We start from the raw sequence: 12,914 nt of genomic DNA on the forward strand, positions 1-12,914 counted from the left end.
TGTGTGTGTGTGGTACTGGGTATTGAACTCAGGACTCTGTGCTTGCCAGGCAAGTGCTTATACTACTGAGCTATCTCCCTTGCCCCTTTTGTCTTTTTTCTGTTGGGTTTATTTTTTCCTCTTAAAAATGAAAGAAAGAGGGGCTGGGGAGATTGCTCAGTAGAATAAGAGCTTCCTTGTCAAGCACAAGGGTCTTAGTTCAATCCCCGGTTCAGAAAGATAGAAAGAAAGAAAGAGAGAGAGAAGAAAGAGAGAGAGAGAGCGATAGAAGAAAAGAGAAAAGGGATAAATGCCTCAGGATAATTGTGTTAGGAATGGCATCCAGCATAATACCCTGTTTACTTCATAAGTAGGAGGGACTGAGTCAGAATTCAACTTAGTTTCATCCTTGCCTGAAGCATTTACATAGAAGACATCTAGGGAAGTCCACCTTCCTTTTTAGCCTTCTCTAAATTACCTCGTTTCTCACTCCTTCTCCTGCTCAGTCAAAATTTCACAAACATATAGGAGATAAGGAGGAGACAGGACCAATTAAGGGGAATAAGAGCCAGATCATTTGCCCATGCTTAGCTATAAATCTCTCTGTCCAGACCTTGCACCTATAGGATATGTTGGGTGGCACCACATTCTTGCTTGATCACTGTAACAACAAAGAAATTATAAAATATGGTAGGAACAAAGAACTACACCTTTTGTGATTTCCCAGATGGGAGGGGGAAGCACATTGGTCACCAGCTAATTAGTAAAGACTGTAATTCCTATAATTTGGTCTCCTGTGGGCAATCCATCCAATCCTGGCTGTTACAATGGGACAAATGAATAACTTTTGGGAAGAAACCTCAAGAGCTCAGAAAGCCAAAGTAAAAACAGACAAACAGGATGGCAGCAAACTAAGATCCTATTCTCAGTGAAGAAAATAATCACTAAATATCCTGTGACAGTTAACTGTGTTGGCTTGAATCTGAGTTGTCCACCTGAATTGGATCAGCATGGTTCTGGGTGAGGCAAAAGGAATTTTCTGAAAAGACTCAACTTGGGTGCAAATGACAGCAGTCAATAGGCTTTGTCCTCTGAATGGAGAAAAAAGGAAAAGAGAGATACATGTATTTTTCTCTGAAGTGGATCCAGCCTTCATGTTCAGCTTGGGCATCATCTTCTGGCTTACAGGGCAGAGCCTTCAGGTTCCCGATAATCCTGAGTGCACAGACAGCCTTTTTCACTTTTCCACACCTGACTCTGTGGATGACCTGTGTAAGCCAAGCTGTAACTATTCCTATGTTTTGAACTACATCACTTTCTCTAGTTTGCAGTGATTGACAGAGATACAATCTACATGGGCGGGAATATTTACACACTGAAGAGAAAAAGCCTTTGTACTGACAGTATTCAGAATGTATAAAGAATTTTAAGCACTCAATAACATAAAAACCCCAGAAAAACTGGATTAAGAAAAGGAGAAGTAATACAGAGACATTTCTCAAAAGGTGACGGAGCTATATGAGAAAAGGTCTACAACATTAATCATTACAAAATGAAAGTTAAATCTTCTGGGAGTTAACACCTCAACCAAACAAGAATGGCTATTTTCAAAAACACAGCTCGGCTTGGTGGCACATATTTGTTATCTCACGACTCAGGAAGCTGAGACAGGAGGATTACTGTGAGTTTGAGATCAGTCCCTCTACAAAGTGAGCTCAAGACCAGCCTTGAAAAGATGAAAGAAGAAATAAAGCACAACAACAAATCATAATAAAAATACGGACACATTTTTCTTTTAAGAATGGAGGCATAGTCCTGAGACTAGGTTGTTAATGGAATTGGCCCCTAGATGAGGAATTGTCTACATTATGTACATTACATATGCAGAAGAAAAACAAGGTCTAAGCAAAGTCCAGAGAGATGACTTTCCTTTTATTTGCACGGATCTTACGTTCTGTGATGTAATGTGTAAAAGAATGAAAAACTATACTACAGTACAATGCAATAAGCAAAAAAAAATATACTATAATTGTGTTGTTGATGAAGCCTCAAAAAAGGCCTTACTACTGCTCACATTCTTGTAGTATAAATCCACAAAGAACTGCACCTTCATAGTAAATTCAAACAGTTATCAAATGTGATGAATATTATTGAGTGAGAAATGCTTGTGTATTTCTTTCTGATAGCAGAAACACAGAGAAGAGGAAAACCATGCATGGTGCTGCCAGGAATGTGAACTAATGTAGATGTCACGGAAATCATATCGGGGTTCTTCAGTGACTTAGAAATCAAGTTATCACATGGTCCAGCAATCTCATTCATGTTTATATATTAAAAGAAATCAAATGTATACGTTGAAGGAATGTTTATATTTTCACGCTTTTAGGACAATTTACATGTCAGGCCTTTTTGTAGAAGACTGAATTGATATCGTTGGAGAATGGTGTAGGAAAGCAACAGGACCATTAAATAATTTTCAGTGTTTTCTACATCGCCACTGCACAGAATAATGAATTTCATTGTGCCATTTCTATACAGGCAAACAGTATGCTATGATCTTGTACTCCCTCCCCTGTCTCTTCCTTCTCTTTGTCCCTTTGCTCTTCTCTAAAAGGCTCTGTGCTACATTGAAAGGCACCAATTTGAGTCATTACCTCTACAGATTAATTTTAGGGTAAAACATCTAATGTATTGCCCAAGTTCATTCTTTAATTTCAGTCACATAACCTCAGAGTTTCCCAAACTTTAAAGAATAATTTCTTTAAAGAATAATTTCTTTAAAGAAGAATAATTTATCTATCAAATATAGTTCATAACTCTTTTTTATTTTTTTGGCCAGAAACATTAGTTTAATTTTCTCTTAGTACTTCTAAACTTCAAATTCACCCAGTAAAAGGCCAAACTAATAATTCTTAAATGAGATAAAAGGAATACTTTTGAAAATGACATTCCCCAGACTCATATATTTTACATCATTAATGTTAAATACTCCTTCTTGGAAGGCAAAGGAGCCACATTTTCCAGTCAAAATCCTGTATAAACTTGTATTTCAGAAAGGTGATATTGAATCTGGGACAACTTAGCATATATTCTTGTTTGCCTATAAGAACTTAGCAAAACTCAATGACTTGTATTTAAGGAAAATTTTTCAGTTACTTATAAAAGTATGTATTACCTTTCAAATTTTTCAACAATGGTGTGAATACAAAAAAAAGCATGCTGACTTTGCTTCTTCTCAATGTGCGTCTTTTTAAATAAATTATGATTATGTGTACATTATGATCACAAATATTTATGAATATGATATGGACAGGTGAATAGATAGATGATACATGAAATTGTGGAATAATTAAATCAAGGTCATGAATATATCCAGGAAATCACCTGATTTTGTGTGCGTGGTGTGCAATTTGAAATTCCTCACCTCATGAGTTTAGCGGAATGCACGGGAAAGATCTGGGAGAAGACCAATAAAGGATACTCTCCCACACAGAAATCATAAGATAAGCTCTAGGGATAGGAGGCTTCAGTGGCAAGAATGGGTGTGTAAGCCAAATCAATTCTAGGGCAGAGAATGGGTTTGAAAACAGCAGAACTTTAAAGGGGATAGGCAGCACCACTAGCCATTCCAATACAGTTGTGTCTATGATCATCTATTTACTTAAAAACTATTTTCTGAAACTCCCCTGAGGGTCAAGCACCAAGCCAGGCATAAAGTATTTTCATTATAACACCTATGAATTGTATTTTGGAGTCTATTTGTGTAATAAATTCTAACTTGCTTTCTTTTTTCACTGAATACAATTTTGGTTGTTCAAAACATTAATAAGGGGGAAAAACTAAAGGAATACCTTAAATTCACATTATTTTGAGAGGTTACTATTCTCTACATAGAAGACCCCAAAAGTACAACAAAAGGTTTACAGATTTAATAATAAAATTCAGTCACATAGCTGAACACAAATTAAAGTAAAAAAAATAGAAATCCTGTATACTAAAAAGAAATTCACTGAGAGAGAAAATAAAGTACTTATTTCACAAGTACATCTCTAAAATAGGAAACATTTAGGAAACAATCTAACAAAGGAAGTAAATTATCTCTAAATTGAAAACCATAGTGCTCTGAAAAAGTATATCAAAAGAGATATCAGAAAATGAAAATATATTTCTTGCTCTTGGGTCAGAGGAGATCGTGAAAATGTTCATACCTTCTCAACTATTATGCAGATTTAATGAAATCCTAATCAAAACAGCATTAATATACATCAAGGATTTAGAGAACAAAATCCTCATATTCATTTGAAACCAAAAGAGACCTAGAATAGGAAAAGCAATTGTGGGTATCAAATAAAAGGTAGGAGCTATTACAGCCCCTGATGTGAAATTATATTACAAAGCTACTGTGATAAAGACAGCATGGTACTGAAAGAAAAACCGAGAACAAGATCAATGGAACAGATTAGAAGATGCATAAGACAAGGGCCAGCCCGGTAGCTCTGATTAAATCTCTTGTGTAGGCAGACACAGGGACCAGGGGTTTGATCCCTTTCCTGCAGTGCCAGCCCCACCTCTGGGGTGTGCTGAGACATTGATTGAGGATAGTGGTGGTGGGCTGTGCCTGTAATCCCAGGTCTTGGGAGGCTGCAAACCAGAGAATCACTATGAGTCTGATCTCAGTAGCAAGAACTTGTAAACCCTATACTAAATGCAAAACAAAAAGAAAAAGAAAAACAACATGCATAAATCAACTCCAAAGTCACTCAGCACCTTATCTTTGATGAAGGGACCAAACAATTTTACTAGGGGAAAAAAAAAACCCTCTTTAATAAAAGGCCCTGGGAAAACCAGTTTTCAATGTGTCAAAGAATAAAACTAGATCAATGTCTCCCCATAAGTTAAACTTCAATGAAAATGGATAAAAGTTCTGAATATTCACAGAAAAATAAAGAAACACTAAATCTGATGAAAGACAGAAATCTAAAAGTATAGATATAGGCAGAAACCTCAGAAGCAAAACCTAGATCACATGGGAAATACTACAAACAATCAGCAACTGTTATCTCATCTTGTTAAAAGGTGTCTTCACTGAAAAAGAAATTTACCAATAAAGTCAACAGACATCCCACAGAGGAGGAAAATTTGAGCAAGTTTTGTTTCAGAGAAATAATTCATGGCTAACACATATAGAGAACTATAAAACATAAGTAAATTCAAAGATGAATTCAAAACATGGCATGTGAGATGAATTCACATTTCTTAGGTGAAATACAAATGGCAAATAAATATGTATAAAGTTCAACATCATATGTCTTTTGAGAAATTATAATCAAAGCAACACTGAGATTCCATCTCATTCCAAAAAGAATGGCTATCATCAAAAAATTAACCAATAATACATAGTGATGGAGCAGTGGGGAAATGGGAACGCTCCTCCATGCTGGTGGGAGTGAAGACTGGTGCAACCACTGTAGAAGCCAAACTAGAGATTCCTCAAAATGTAGGACTAGTGGTCTCATTAGATCTAGCTATTTCCCTGCTTGCTGTTTCCTCAACATAATTAAAAGCACCATGCCACAGCAGCATACATCTGTACCCATGTTTATAGTGGCATAATTTGTAATAGCAAATAATCCAAATGCCCATGAACCTAAAATGGGCAAAAATGGATTATTTTTAAAAATATAATGGAGTTGGGAAGATAGCTCAGCAGCATAAAACCTGTATGGAAAGTGTATGATCCTGAGTTTGATCCCAGCTACCAAAATTAATTAATGATTAATTAATTAATTAAAATATAACGGAATACTTCTTTGCCACAAAGGATAAATTTGAGATATTTATCGCTAAACTGATGGACCTTGACACCATACTCTTTACCAAATTAAATCACATACATATGTGTAAATTTGTTATCTTGCTTGTGTGAGACACTAAGTATACATAACAAACTGTAGTATAATTTGTACAAGAAATCTGATGAAATGGCAAGAAACTGTTCAAAATGAAAGGTGAAACAGGGAGTAAAGAAGGGAGAAGAAAAAATTCGAAAGGTTTGATAAAATGGAAACAAAGATTGGTAAGTAAGATGGGAATGGGGTTGGAGGGAAGGGAAAGAAATGGGAATTAAAAACATGATAGCATTTCATGTACACTTACAAATCCCCTATTATGAATGTGATAGTTGCATATACCTCAAGGAAAAACCTTAGAACACGTTACCATCCCAAATACATTAAGAATATTCTCCGTTGCACACCCCACCTCCGGTCTACAGAGAATGTGATGACAATTGTGATAGTGACTACAATGTATTTGTAGATTATTTGGGGTTCTTAGAGAATTTTAACAATATGGTTCTTCCATATTGTTCATACAGACTCAGATGAACAGATTACCCTTCATAGTCATAGACATCTTCATTCCAAGATGCCTGTTCATTATTTGAATCCTCCTTCAATGCTCTGATGTATGACTTATAGTTACCAATATAAAAATCTTTCACTGTTTTGATTCAAATTTTCCTAAATATTTACTTAAATTTGTGGATCTTGTGAATGGGATTATTACCTTGATTTCTAGGTCAGGTGATTCATTATTAGTATATGAAAATCTTTTTATTTGGGGTTAGGCTAAGGGTATCTTCTTGGTTTTTAAAAATGTTTTTACATATGTTACTATGTGAATTACCTTTCTTGTTCTTTTGAAGTTTATTAAATTTTGTTATCACTCTATTTTAGGACACACTTACAAGTTTTCCTACAGTTCTGAACAGCTTCTGGCATCTTACTTTTACTTCTGATTGGGGTCAGCGTTCTTTGAAAACTCTCTGTTTGTCGGTGTATGGCATCACCTGGGCACTCATGGATTAAGCATTTACTCTAGTCCTCATAATCTGGCTATTAGGTGTTTCCAGAAAATTAATTAGACTTCTTATTTCCACAAGCATGTATTAACATTTGTGTTAATCATCACTGAATAACACTGACATCTCCTGATGTCAACATTTATGACACGCCCACTCTTGTGTGTCATCTGCTTTAGCACCGGAAGGTGATCTAAGTCTAGGTTCATCTCGTCTTCAGGTGGTACATTCTTCAGGATTAACTAGGGGAGACTGTGAAGGATGATCTGCTTCTCTCAGTCAGTATGAGGGTTGCAGATGAGCCCAAATAACACCTCCTTCGCTGAACTGTGGTTTAGAACTGTAGGACTTTGACATTTGGGGCCAATAGAAAGAATATCAACATAGAATTGTGACCAAGAATTCTGCAGTGCTCTATCATCCTCTGAGCTGACAGTCCATTAAGGAAAGTAAGAGGGACCAAGGTCCACTGTGCAACATACTACCTATTGCTGAGGTGAACTCATGAACCAAAAGTTCTACAACCAGTCACATCTAATGTTGGGTGGAATAAGAAATCAATAGGCTGGAACTGCCTGTGCTGCCTAATACAGAGCTGGTCCTACAGCTTCCTGTACACAAGGGTCTGCGAGTAGCAGTCTATAGGATCTGCTCAGATTTAAGAACCCCATCTGACACTATGAGAACCAAAGCAGTCCTACGTCCAGGAAGTGATGTCTTTCCCCATGCTATGCTGCCTGAGGTTGGAGTGGGATTAGTGTAGGCAGTCAGATCTCTACCAAGGAAGCCCTGATGCTTGATTCCATCTGGGTCTCACAGCAACTAGTACCTGCAGTTTCATGGGGCACAACCATGCTGGGGCTTTAGCTCACAGTGATGCAGGCCAAACATATTTATGACAAAGATACAAGGCCCTGTGAGATTCTACAGCAATGGCTAGAAAGCGCTGTGCCTAAAAGCACTGGCCTAGGAATCTCTACCTTGTCTGAAGTTGGGAAAGGTGTGGTTATGATGACATCTTGAGAGTAAATTGGGCCTCACCTGATTTTCGCATCTGCAGGCACTTCTGCAATATGTGGGTTAGATAAGTTCCTTTCCCATGTCAAGGGTGATAATTATGCAGACTGGTATCTTTCTATGGTCTCTGGCCTGTGAATAGGGTTTTCTAGGTTCTGTTTCTGGATCCCAGAAGGAGCACCAGTGCGAACTTCTATGTTAACTCTTACACTATCTTCCCAATACACTGAATTTTACATTTGCTTTCAAAATGGGAAGGGTTGTGTCACCCAGTTGGGCCTTCCTGTCTGACATAGTTCCATTGGTCTGTCTCTGTATAGTCTTAGAACAGAGACATGAAGGGCTCTGTCTGTACTCATTGTCACTGTGCTGGCTTGGTAGTGGCTTTGAAGTGTTAGAAATAGAATTAAGACTTTCTCCTCTCGTCAAGCCTGAAGGATATTTCCACGTGGAATTGGGAGGTTGTTGCACAATACAATTTACCCCCTACCTTTTTAATGTATATTTTACTATGATAAGATACCTAGCAAATGTGGTCTTTTACTTGCCCTCTTTAGCTATTGTACTGAACTTTTAACGATGTTCCAATAAAGGAGGTTGAGTTATACAATGGTTCATTTTTAGAGGTGACTACGTATTGTACATCGTGAACAATAGTCCAGGCTCCTGACTTTTCCTCATAGTAAGCGTCTCATGACTACATGAGGACAGATGGGAAGAAAGAGGGCAGTAGAGCAAGATGGGGCACCATCTTAGTTGTATCCATTGCTGGAAGAAAACTCATGAGACACAATTTATGAAGAACAAAATATTTTTTGGGAATTCACAGATTAGGGAGAGTCAGTTCATTTTCCAGGAGAAACTGATCTCAACTTCCAAGAAGCTGCCATATTAAACATCTTCTAGAATGGTGTGATTTTAGGTCCTCCCATGGATAAAGGCAGCAGAACAAGAGCACTTAGGTATATCTCATACAGGCCGAATAGATTGTTAGATGGGATGCATTTTGCCTAATGGTGACACTAATATCAGCAGTCCCTCCAGGGATGCAGTTGTGCTCTTGATGTACTGTTTTCTCAAATAGGGGCAGCTCTGCTGTCTTCCATTTGGACTTTTCAACCATAATGGCCCTCACTTCACAGGATATAAAGATCCTGTCAGGAACCAGGTGTTTTTATCCAGTAATGCATCTTGGGACTCAATGGTTGACCCACTATGAGTTGGACCTCAGGTAAAACATAGTTGATCACCTGACTTTCATAGTCACTGGATGGTCACAGTGGTGCTGTGAGTTTCATGGTATCAATGTCAGCTCATAACCGGTGCACAGTAGTGTCACAGGATGGTAATGTTTCCTTTTTTGCTGATATATGCTTAGCCCGGTTGGAGACCATGGGTGTGTTTCAGGAAATATTGCAGAATGAGTTACAGTATAACTTTTTTATGTTCTCTCATCATGTAGATGTGCTACTTATTCATTTAAGGGATTCTGGGTCTCAACACAGCTTTATAACAAGTGATTAGTTGAGTGAGGGTGAGTCATTTTTGTAATGATTCCAGGTTCACTGTCATGCGTCTGTTCTGAATATTTTCTTCCAAAAAATCTTGGAAAGATGTAATAGATTTCCCAACTTACTTCTTGGGAGTTACACAAGTAATTAGTGACCATCAAAGGCCTGCATAACTCTGGCCAGTTTGCTTATGAATAAAGCATTTGCCCCAAGCTCCCTTATGATAAGTTCACCCATATTTTTGAGGCTTGAATGCTGCCACTTTGTGGCAGTTCAGTCACACCCATCATATTTCTGCTCCCCAGCTGATTCACCATGGTCCTACTCTAATGCCGGGCATACTAAGACCAGTGACAGCACAGTGATAATGCTGGTGATTCATCCCCAAATCTGTTCCTTACATTATTGGTGAAAGGCCCATATTCTGCACCCTCCAGTGGGGATGAACTTGTTTTACATGGCAAATACACTCTACCATTTCAGCCTTCTTGAAGCCCCATTCACAGTGAACCATCTTTCAATCTATACTTCACCAACTGCCAGATAAACAGTTAGCACCCTTTAAGAAAAAAAAAAAGCTTAATCCCATTGGTACCCTTTGTTTGCTTGTTTGTTTGTTTGGTTTGAAGTAACAGGGTTCGAACTCTGAACACTATGTGTGCTTATGCTCCTGAGCTGTCTCCCAAGCCTGGTAGACTTTTGATATACATAACGTGCACTTTCACCAATTCATCTTAATTGTGGTGCAGGTAGCTTTGAGCGCCATCCTACAGCCCTAATACCCATTTCCATATACACAGTCTAAAGAGCCCTCTTCTAAGAATGAGAACCCTCAAGCTGGACACCACTGTGTTGAGTGAGCATATCTCACAGCATGGCCCACACCCACATTCCAATATTCTTAAGGCTTTTAATCCTTTCCTAGCATTTTTGGCTCAGGATGGCTCATCATTTGTGTTTCATTCATTATGGACTCCCTGTTTGCTTCTAGCATGGCCAATTCCCCAGAGTTTTTTCTAATTCACTGAGCTGCAACATTAGAGAAGCTTTGCTTCATGAACCTATTAATAAATTTGATTTGTGCTGACTTTGTTTGTTCTGCAACTATCCCTCAATCTTAGATTCTACACATATATTCCCAGATTTCTGTCTGTGTAATTTTTAACGGGAGTTTAATTACAGATAAAGAAGGAAAGAGTTGTGCTGAACTTGGGCCCTAAATCCTGCTGTCATTTTCTTGTCTTGGAGAGCTGTTAAATGTTAGCGAATGCCTCTGAGGAGATCATGGGACAGTGTTGCCTTGAAGCTCAAACTTAGCTTCTGGAAAGATGGCTATGGTCATGTTCATGAAAAAAAGTTGCCAAACATTTCTAAAAGTTCTGATTTATATCTGGTTTGTACTCACATAAAGCATTAGTGATCCTTAGTATTTTCAAAGGTAAAACCAGGACTTAGGTATTAGACAAGAGTAGATAGCCACTGATTGACTGTAGGATTGTTAAGGCCCCAAAAGATGGTTCTGTTTGTCACTCCTTAAGAAGTTTTAGAAACAACTTATTTTGAAGGGAAAGGACAAAGGGTTTATTCAAAGCTAGCTCTGAAGAAAACAGGGAAACTTATAAGCCAAATTCATTTTTTTCTTATTCATGTGTACAGAGATCTGAGGTGTCTGAAGTGAAAGCAAGAAACAAAATGGAGCAGAGAAGATTTTTGCACTGCTTGAGCCCTAGCCCTTTCCATTCTCAGCTCCTTGCCTCCCTGTGAATACAGAACAGACCTCCACCTCCTGAGGTTAACGTGCAAACATGGGCTTCCAGGGCACTGCTTGCTGCATCCCTGCATCTGAACCGGAGACTGCATAGAACACTCCACAGGAAGAAGTTGGAGATGTAGTTCATCTCTAAAATAAAAAGAGTTCCAATATTTTCACCTGTGAAGGTCAAAGGACAGTAAAGAAAATAAGCACCTATGTCCCAAGTGACTCCAGGTATGTCTGATTTTCTTCTAATTTGCTTCTTTCCTGAAGGTGACGCTAGTTGGGCCCTTGGAGAGGCAATCACCTTGGATAATCACCTTGGGTCCAATGTTGCAGTTTGTTTTTTGATTTGTTTACAGCCAGGACCTTGAATAGAGTTGGAGATGTCTTCACCACTCACAGGCTCGTAGTTCACTCTGTTCCATCTTAATTACCTCAGTAATAAGGTGATCAATGATACAACGCAGATCTCAGCCATGCTTTGAATTTCTCATGTTCCTATATAGATTGTAACTACCTGGGGAATTCTTTCTGCCTCTCCATGTAAGCAAGTCAGGCCTCTTCACAGTCTGAGTGGGAATCATCACAAGAGTGACACGTGAGAGATGGCAGTAAGGGGATTGATTAAGGCAGTGGCAGAAAGGTTGTAGTTTACCTGAAAATTGGCTTCAACCAGCAGCCCTAAGTCCTCTAGTGTAGACATTGTATTCTAGGCCCTGACCAAGTGGACTTCCTTTCAGCAAAGAGGACCAGTACCCTGTGCCTCCTGTGACATTCATGTACCAGCCATTGGGATGCATGTGGGTAGTAGGCTAATGCCTTCAGTGAACCTCCTATTTTCTATAGTAAACATGTTCACAGAAGGGCAGGGCTGTGCATTGTTAGATGCCCAGACTCACAACACAGGTGCTCAGGTGCACTTACCTGCAGCTAGCGATTTGAAATGCAACCCACACTGTACCTGCACTCCTCAGTCCTTCTGTCAGGAATCAAGTTGAAGTCTGTTGCCTTAATAATCAAAGCAAGAAATCACCTTATCTCCCTAGTGAGTCTTTCTCCTTCATTCTACTTCTGAAACTGACCCGAGAGTTGCCATTCTAGAACTGCAATCTGATGACATCTAGTGGCCTCACCTGCAGCACATAACATACGCACATCATTTCCCCTGTCCAGAATTCATTAAGTTTTCACATGATTGTCAGACATCTATAGATCCTGGCTGCTTCTATTTCTCCCATCTTGTATTTTACAAATTCCCCTTACACTAATTTTGTGTATTGATTGATGCCTGACACTTAGCAAGATTGCATAAATGACCATTGAAAAGCAGATGGATCAGCAACCACTGAAATGTTGAACTGGAAAAGAAATGCAGTTCTAGCACTTGATTATCCTCACTGTGGCTGACCCCAGGCCTGCTGGCTCCACTGGGATTTTTTCATCCCACAGGTGCTGCTTTCACTTCTTTTTATCTCTGAGTCCTCTCTTTTTTTATGATTATGCTACAGTTTATTTAGCACAACTTCTTTTGTGAAGATACAGGTTATTTGACATCTTTTGCTCATATAAAAGGTTCTATATTTAATAATTCTTTATATTTCTTATTTTGAAAGCATAAAGATATTTATATAGCATTAATTCAAGAGAGTAGAATGCTGGATCAAAAGACGTGAGTTTGGGGATTGAAGGAGTTCTTCTTTTTTTTTCCTTGTCGTGTAGTTTTCATTATGGAATTCTTTTTTTCCCATAATTTTATTGATAAACAAATAGCAATGAGACAGTTTCAAAT

General features: G+C 38.4%; 1 non-coding gene across 1 annotated transcript; it reads right to left on the reverse strand.

Moving 5' to 3' along the window:
- Positions 1-11,297: 11,297 nt before the first annotated feature.
- On the reverse strand, positions 11,298-11,436 carry LOC111814872. The gene has a single exon (XR_002819742.1). It is a non-coding gene; the product is annotated as a small nucleolar RNA SNORA67 (small nucleolar RNA).
- Positions 11,437-12,914: the final 1,478 nt, after the last annotated feature.

Source organism: Octodon degus, unplaced genomic scaffold (assembly GCF_000260255.1).
Source record: "Octodon degus isolate 3935 unplaced genomic scaffold, OctDeg1.0 scaffold00813, whole genome shotgun sequence".
NCBI lineage: Eukaryota > Metazoa > Chordata > Mammalia > Rodentia > Octodontidae > Octodon > Octodon degus.